At 30.0% G+C, this 7,463-nt stretch overlaps 1 long non-coding RNA gene across 1 annotated transcript; it reads right to left on the minus strand.

Moving 5' to 3' along the window:
- Positions 1-3,882: 3,882 nt before the first annotated feature.
- On the minus strand, positions 3,883-5,102 carry LOC110270525 (uncharacterized). Its single transcript, XR_002360148.2, has 3 exons — positions 4,966-5,102; positions 4,148-4,206; positions 3,883-3,968 (listed from the first exon to the last, which is right to left on the minus strand). It is a non-coding gene; the product is annotated as an uncharacterized LOC110270525 (long non-coding RNA).
- Positions 5,103-7,463: the final 2,361 nt, after the last annotated feature.

Here is a 7,463-nt window from a genome sequence, read left to right on the forward strand (position 1 = left end):
GTGAAAACGTAGGTTAGGTGACCATAAGATAAGAGTTGAACTGTTGATTAGTGATATTGATTGATTATGTGGATTGGGAATTGTTTGATGACCACTTGTTGAGAATTTCTGAATTTTGATAATTTTATTGGATTGTTGTCGTTGAGCTGGTTATTGATGTATTGTGGTGGCGATGAATTTGGTTGGTAGTTGATTTGGAATCGATTTTGAGAAGTATTAAAGGGGTTGAATTTTGAAATACTAAACTACTTGTTGAAAATATGAAGTTTTGAAATGAAATGGCAACTTTAAAAGTAAACCAGCATCTTAATAGTGATTGGAATTATATGAGACTAAAAGCTAAGCGAACTACAACAAGTATAGTTATCAATATTCAATTTTAAAGATTTCGTATTAACTAGAGAATTAGTTATGAATTTTCAAAGTTGAATTATGAAATTTGATTTTCTGCATTACTTTTAAATGAAGATAGAAACTTTGAAAAATTATAACTAATTTTGTGATGATTGGAATTGTGTGGGACCAAGTCTGGATTAAACTTGGGAATATAGGAAATTGGACTGGAAAATTTGAGGCATTTTTGTTAAATGTACAATTTATGGCAAATTTTTAAAGTTAAGTTGATAAATCTGTCCTGCAGCAGAGAAGTTCAAACAGGGCAGCAACTTGTTTGTCTTGCTGCGACTCCTACAAGCTGAGTTTTGGAGTGAAACTAATTTTGTTTTAAAATTTGATTAACTTGATTTATTGCTCTAAAATTTCAGAATTTTAGGAGTTAAGAATCGGGAGTTGTGAATTTTTGAAAACTGGTGATCAAAACCGGAAAGAATCAGTTTTCAGCAAGTTATGCATCAATTTCCAATGCTTGTAACTCTTAGAATTGAATAGCAATTGGGCTGAAACTAAGACACACTTGTTGCTAGATAAGTTAGGAGTTTTTAAACCAAACTTTAGCCTAATTGAAGTTTTGTAATAAAAGTTATACAAGTTGAAAGATACTAAGCTGCTTGATTTCTAAAATAGATTTTGAATTATTTCTATCTAACTTTCAAATTGTGTAACTTCTTCATTAAAAATGATATTGACCTGGAACTAATTGAGAAAGAAACTTGGATAAGTTAAGTTTAACCATATTAATTTTAAAGGTGGTTAGAATTAATTTGAATTTTATATGGAATATTGAATATTACACACTGCTGCTGTTTTTCTGGTTTTTAAGCATTGCAGAGCAGGCATGGTTTTTCTTCTATTTCCGAGGTTAGATTGATCAAAAAATTATGATTTTTGGTTTATTAGAAAGCTTAATCCGAGATAGTTGCCTGGACATAAAGTTTGTGCAATTCTAAATTCATTTGGTATTTTAAAAACATAATTGAAATTAAGCTGCCGGTGTTATTTTGGTAACTACCTTAGGTATGGATCTTAAGAAAAGACTCCTATATTACTATCAAATGTTTTTGAGAATGTACTATTGTAGTACTTGCTAATAAAAGGTTGGTGTAATGTTGAGAAAGAGGTTTAAATATGAAATTGTTTTGAGCTTGACCTGGCAAGGTTCGCGGTGGTTTACCGCTTGCTCATTGTCGATACGTATGTGGGGTTCGTGGTGGTGTACCGCCCACATATTTTTAAAAGAAAGAGAATGTATGTGGGGTTCGTGGCAGTGTACCGCCCACATGTTTTTAAAAGAGAATGTTGTGTGAGGTTCGTGGTGGTTTACCGCCCACATGTGTATGTTGTTTTTCCAATTGAAGATCTTGCGAGGTTCGTGGTGGTGTACCGCTCGCAATGGTGGGGTTCGTGGTGGTGTACCACCCGCCAGGTGGGATTCGTAGTGTTGTACCGCCCACTGGTTTTCAAGAGGACGATATCCAGGTTAGCTACCGGATGTGTCGGGCTCTGACAAAGTAACCGACACGTGAGCTCATGGCCAGTAGGAAATACATGCATCATATGGATTTATGTAACTTGTTTGGTTTGCACTACTTGGGTTTGCTTACTTGAATATCTATGCTTATTTACTATATTTGCTATGTTTGAATATCTACTTGTGCTTGCCTTGTCTACTTTGTCTGTCTGTGCATCGGTGTTTCGAAGGATTGGAGAAAGAGATGAAGAGCTTAGGGGTTAAGTTAGGAAGTTAGATAGAACCAGGAATCCTTAGATACCTTACTCTGTTTATGGTTTAAAATGTTAGTTTTAAGTTTGAATCTATTGTCGGAAGTTCTAGGATTGCCTTCAGCTTTTCCGAGACCTTATATGTTAGTTATGTGGGCACTGTTACCATGCTGAGAACCGGACTCATACATATTTTGTGGTTTTTAGATGCAGGACGTGAGGCACCTCACTAAGGCATACTGGAAGCTTCTGATAGCGGAGATTCTTGTCTTTGGGGCTTTATTTTGGATATATGTACATATGTAGATACTTTTATCTCCACTGCTTATGTATGCGATATATTAACTTCTTCTTAGAGGTTATTTTGGAGAAATATGTTTTGTAACTCTGTATTTTGGGTTTATTCTTGGGTTTTCTTATATATATGTTATATACTTATATGATCAAGCCGGTTTATCTTCGCGAGCTGAGTCTTGAGCTTTGATATTTGTACCTTGGAACTCTCTTTCGGTTATATCTATATTAGCTTCTCTTATCTTTTTCGTTTATCGCTTACGTAGCGTGAATGTTGCGCTTTTCGTTTTACCATTTTTTATTTTAATTTTTTCTCAAAGACTCCTAGTTATAAACCTTTTCACTATATTATGTATATAAATTTTTCCTTCTTTTAGAAGTTGTAGCGCCTTGCCACCTCTGTTTTACATCCTAGGTGTAAAGTTCTGTGTGGCAAGGTGTTACATTAAGCATGAAAATTGAATTAGTTAGTTGACAGAGAAATCATCTTTTTTTGGCCAAATAAAATGAACACCTTAAAAACAATGAATAAAGAAAAAGAAAAAATACCACAACATTTCATTTGATTTTTAATAATAGTTAAACAGACAAATAGTATTACCCTGCACAAAACTTTTCTTACATTCCTATACTACATTTCTTGAGCTTACAGATTAATTAAAATATGATCTTATTTTTTTCTATTTTTTTTTCAATCATCAATTGCATTGCAGCAATAATAAATGTCACCCTGACTAAGAATCTAGATACATATTCAAAATGGTACCATAAATGATTGGTACAAGATACTCTTCTTCTTTTGTTAGTTCACACGGGTTCACAAGGCTGCAACAATGATAGACACAATTGCAACATCACTTTAGTAAAATATTTTCTAAAAAGTGATTCGCAAAAGAGATAGTAGCATGACTATTAAAACAAACATAAACAAACAAAATCATTTGTAATTAAAATGTGAAGAACAAAAACTTGATCTAAATGAGTAACAATATAATATATGCATGTATGTTTACATACACATATAAATGTAGATGCATGTCTGTTGTTGCAGCCTCTGGAATCTTACATTCTCTTCTAGTAGGTAATCCACTTTAACCGACATACCACAATATGAAATCTACACAGAAATTTCAAGGACCAAATTATCATAAATTTATCATAATGTTACTCAAATAATTAAATCGAAAAAAATTATCATCATACTACAAAAGGAGGGAGACTCCGTACAAAAGAACTAAAAAAAGTGAAAATTAAAAAAATATCTTAAGTTAAAAAAATAAATAAATAAATTAAATAAATTTCTGATTTGACATATAAAGCTAAAACATTGAAAACAAATTATTAATCAAAATAAGAAAAGAATTAAACAAAAAAAAAGTGAAATTAATCTATAGTAAGATTTTAAACTCACCTCAGACCACCAAAATACTTTGATCATTTTAAAATATTTAAATTCAAACTTACCTGAAGAAAGAATATTGTCCCGAGAGCCCAAGTGTAATGGGTATAGTGCCTTGTATGTCTCCCACTTAAACCTCTTATGTCTCTTTCACTATCTGAAGTTTTGAACACAATGACAAAAAAACAAAATTACAAATCGTTGGTGGACAAAATACAAAAAGAAAAAAGCTGCCAAACTTTGAGGGTATCCAACATCATAAAAATAAGAATTGAAACCAAATTTATAAAAATTAGAGAGAAATGAAAGATGGGTATTGATAAAATATGAATGTACCAATTGCTTAAGTTGGAGAGCAGCATGAACAATGCCCTTACCTCATCATCATTATGAACCTGAAACATCCTTAAAATTATTATTTTCAAAACTTTGGCGAACAAAAATACAAAATTAAGTTAGGACAAAGTTTTTCAGAAGAGTATTTAATCAATTCTCTTTATGCAAATATTTCATATACTTTTGGAGGAATTTTTACTTATAACAGAAAGTATAGTCCATTTCTTCTTTCTCCTCTCATCATTAACTTACTCGCAATTTTTCCTTGTCAGCTCTCAACTCATATTCTCCCATTTCGTAAAATAAGCTGAAAAATTTGTAAAAAGAGTCCCCTTCAATAATAAAAGTGAATTTGTCCTGGTAATTGTGAATTTGTGATAATGGAATGTATCACAAAGCAATACAAAACGTATGAAATTCAAGTATGAGAAGTAGTAATCATCTCAACGAAACCATTTAGAAATTGAACTCAAGTTTAAAATATTCTTAGTAAAATTTAATTGGGGTTTATCAAAACACTAATCAAATAGGTAGAAAAAGGGCTGATAATTTTCATCTGGCCTACAAATTGAAAGACTCTAATAATAATTTCCTTCTCTAATCAAATGAGATCAAAGAAGAGAGAAAGGGGAAACAAAAAGAGAATAGTAAAAGGGCAAGGGTTCCAGGAAGAGAGAGATTATGAGAGTGATGGAGAGGAAACTTAAAAAAGAGAAAGATTCAAAAGGATTGAAATTCGAAAATTTTTTAAACATCTACGTTCAAAATTGCTAAAACTTCTTCCCTTCATCCTATTAACCAAAAATTATAACAATTACCTGCGAGATAATTACTCGGCAATCCCATATTTATACTACGAAACCAATCACAAAGCAGCATCTGAACTCGAAAGAGTGATTTGGGGATTGCTGAAACCATCTCTGCCTTCGATCCAATAGATAAAAAGGGACCTTGCAACGCAGGAGAGAGTTCAAGAAATAAGTAGTTTCCTCACATTTTCAGCTTCAAATGGGTTAATAAAAAGATAAAAAAGGACAGAGATTGTAAATAATAATGTATATATAGGATAGGATTGTAATTACATAGCCAAAAAGAACAGGTGTTACATATAAGATTGTGGATAAAAGACTCTTCAAGTTTGTTGGGTAAAAAAAAATGAATATTACAGTGTCTATCACTTTATACCTAGATTACTAAAAAAAATAAATAAATAATATTTAATAAATTTTACATAATTTATTTTTTATTTTAAATATTTTATTTTTTACTTAAAAAAAAATAAACAATTTAAGTACCATAATAAAGGTACCATACAATTCACAACCCAGAGGTGGATAAAATTTGCTTCATGAGAGATCACCTTTGATTTTTGACAGCCGTCATCTCGTGGGTGAATCAAAACAGTGAGCATAAGAAACACTGTCTATACAACGAGGCTTGTGAGTTGTGAATGTAGTTTCACTATTTTGCTAGTCATCTTTATAATTATAAATTGATTTAGCCACACAACTTTGAATGAATTGTTTCAACCTCACATTTTGTCTTAAATTTATACACTAATAGCTTCTCCGTCCTCAACGAACAATCATTCAGTTTAGCTACATATAGGTTCAGTTTGAGTTCTTTTTACAAAAAAAATAGTTTAAACAATAAATATTTATGTTAAGAGTAATTTATAAATAAATTATTTTATATTTAATTTTTATTTTTAAAAATATTTATTTTAAAAAAATTATGATAAAAAAATTTTTATTATGAAAAAAGTTATTTTTTTTTATTTTTTATAAATATTTAAATAATTTTTTAAAAAATTATACTTTAATTTTAAAAATTACATCAAACACTTAAATACTACTATTTTCCCATTTTATTGATTGAAGCTTTCTAAGGAGGCCCATATCCAACAAAAAGCTTTTCCCCGTGGAAACATGGTTACATGGCCACCCATCTCAACCTCTTAAAATCTGTGTTTCTTGTTCGAAGATGACAGTAATTAATTATTGAAAATAGCAAACAAAATAAGCATTTCAAATTTCTTGGGCTTAAACTTCGCATGATACCATCTGGTTCTAAAATATATAATGGGTATACAACCAATATTTTACCAAATAGAGTCATGTTGGCTTTAGGCCCATTTTAGGTGTCAAGTCTGTAAGATTATTTAAGCTGCAGGAGTTTAGATAAATTATAGAATTTGAATTTTTTTTGTTTCTCACGGTATTCTCCAATTCGATAGGTCAAGGATTAATCTATCGCGGTATTGAACTCCATTTAAGAATTTGTTACTGGTCAATAGGTTACTGCATACATAAGGCGAAATTTGAATTCTCGATACTTGTTTAAGCATACTAGTGAGATAAATTATAGAATTTGATTATTTTGGCTACTCTTCCTATTCATTGTTCTTTGGATTTCCATCTAGGGCCGTCAAAAGGGCTCCCCATTTATTCTTCGACTCTCTTTGATAACATTGGCTTTTATTGAAAAATAAAAATATGCAAATGACCATATTTGGGCCAAAATCTAATACTAGTAGTCCGTTTAGTGGTTTTGGGAAAAAATTCCAAAAGGTCCTCTTTTTTGGGCTGTGACCTAAGTTAATGGTGTTTTGTTTATTGGTCTTAAGTTAATGGGTTAATAGCCCCGTCTCAATACTAAAGAAAAGTTCTGTTTTAATACTAATAATAAAGAAAAAGGTTCATATGACCAAAAAAACAACAGAAAAAGGTTCATGTCCAAAAGTATACAAAAAAAAAAAAAAGATCAATGGGTTTTTTTAATTTAATTTTTATACTTATTAAAATAATTTCATACGTATAAAAGTATAAAAAGCCCGTCCAAAAAAAAAAATTATACATACATTTAATTATATAATATCATATTAAAAAAACGATAATATTAAGTAACAAAAAGTAAATAGTCTAAACTTATTTTATTTAATATTTATTAATTCTATTCACAATTAATAAATATTAAATAAAATAAATTTGAATTACTTTTGACTAATTATTTTTTATTATTAAATATTTTTTTTAATAAAAATAACTATATTTTATCGTAATTATATTAATAATTATCTAAAAAATAGATATAAATATATAATTAGATGACCTTGTCAGTGTATTAAAATTGTTATTATTTTTCGGTGACTAAAAAGTTAATGGGTTGATACGTTTTTTCGGAAGTCATAGAATTGAGTGTTTTTTGGATGTTGATGCAAGTTGCATAATTATCAAAACTGGATTGATCATGCTGATTTGTTAGGTAATTGGAATAGTGATTCAATTGATGAGTTATTAGTCAAACTTATTGATAA

This window comes from Arachis ipaensis, chromosome B4, assembly GCF_059453495.1.
Source record: "Arachis ipaensis isolate K30076 ecotype BB chromosome B4, ASM5945349v1, whole genome shotgun sequence".
NCBI lineage: Eukaryota > Viridiplantae > Streptophyta > Magnoliopsida > Fabales > Fabaceae > Arachis > Arachis ipaensis.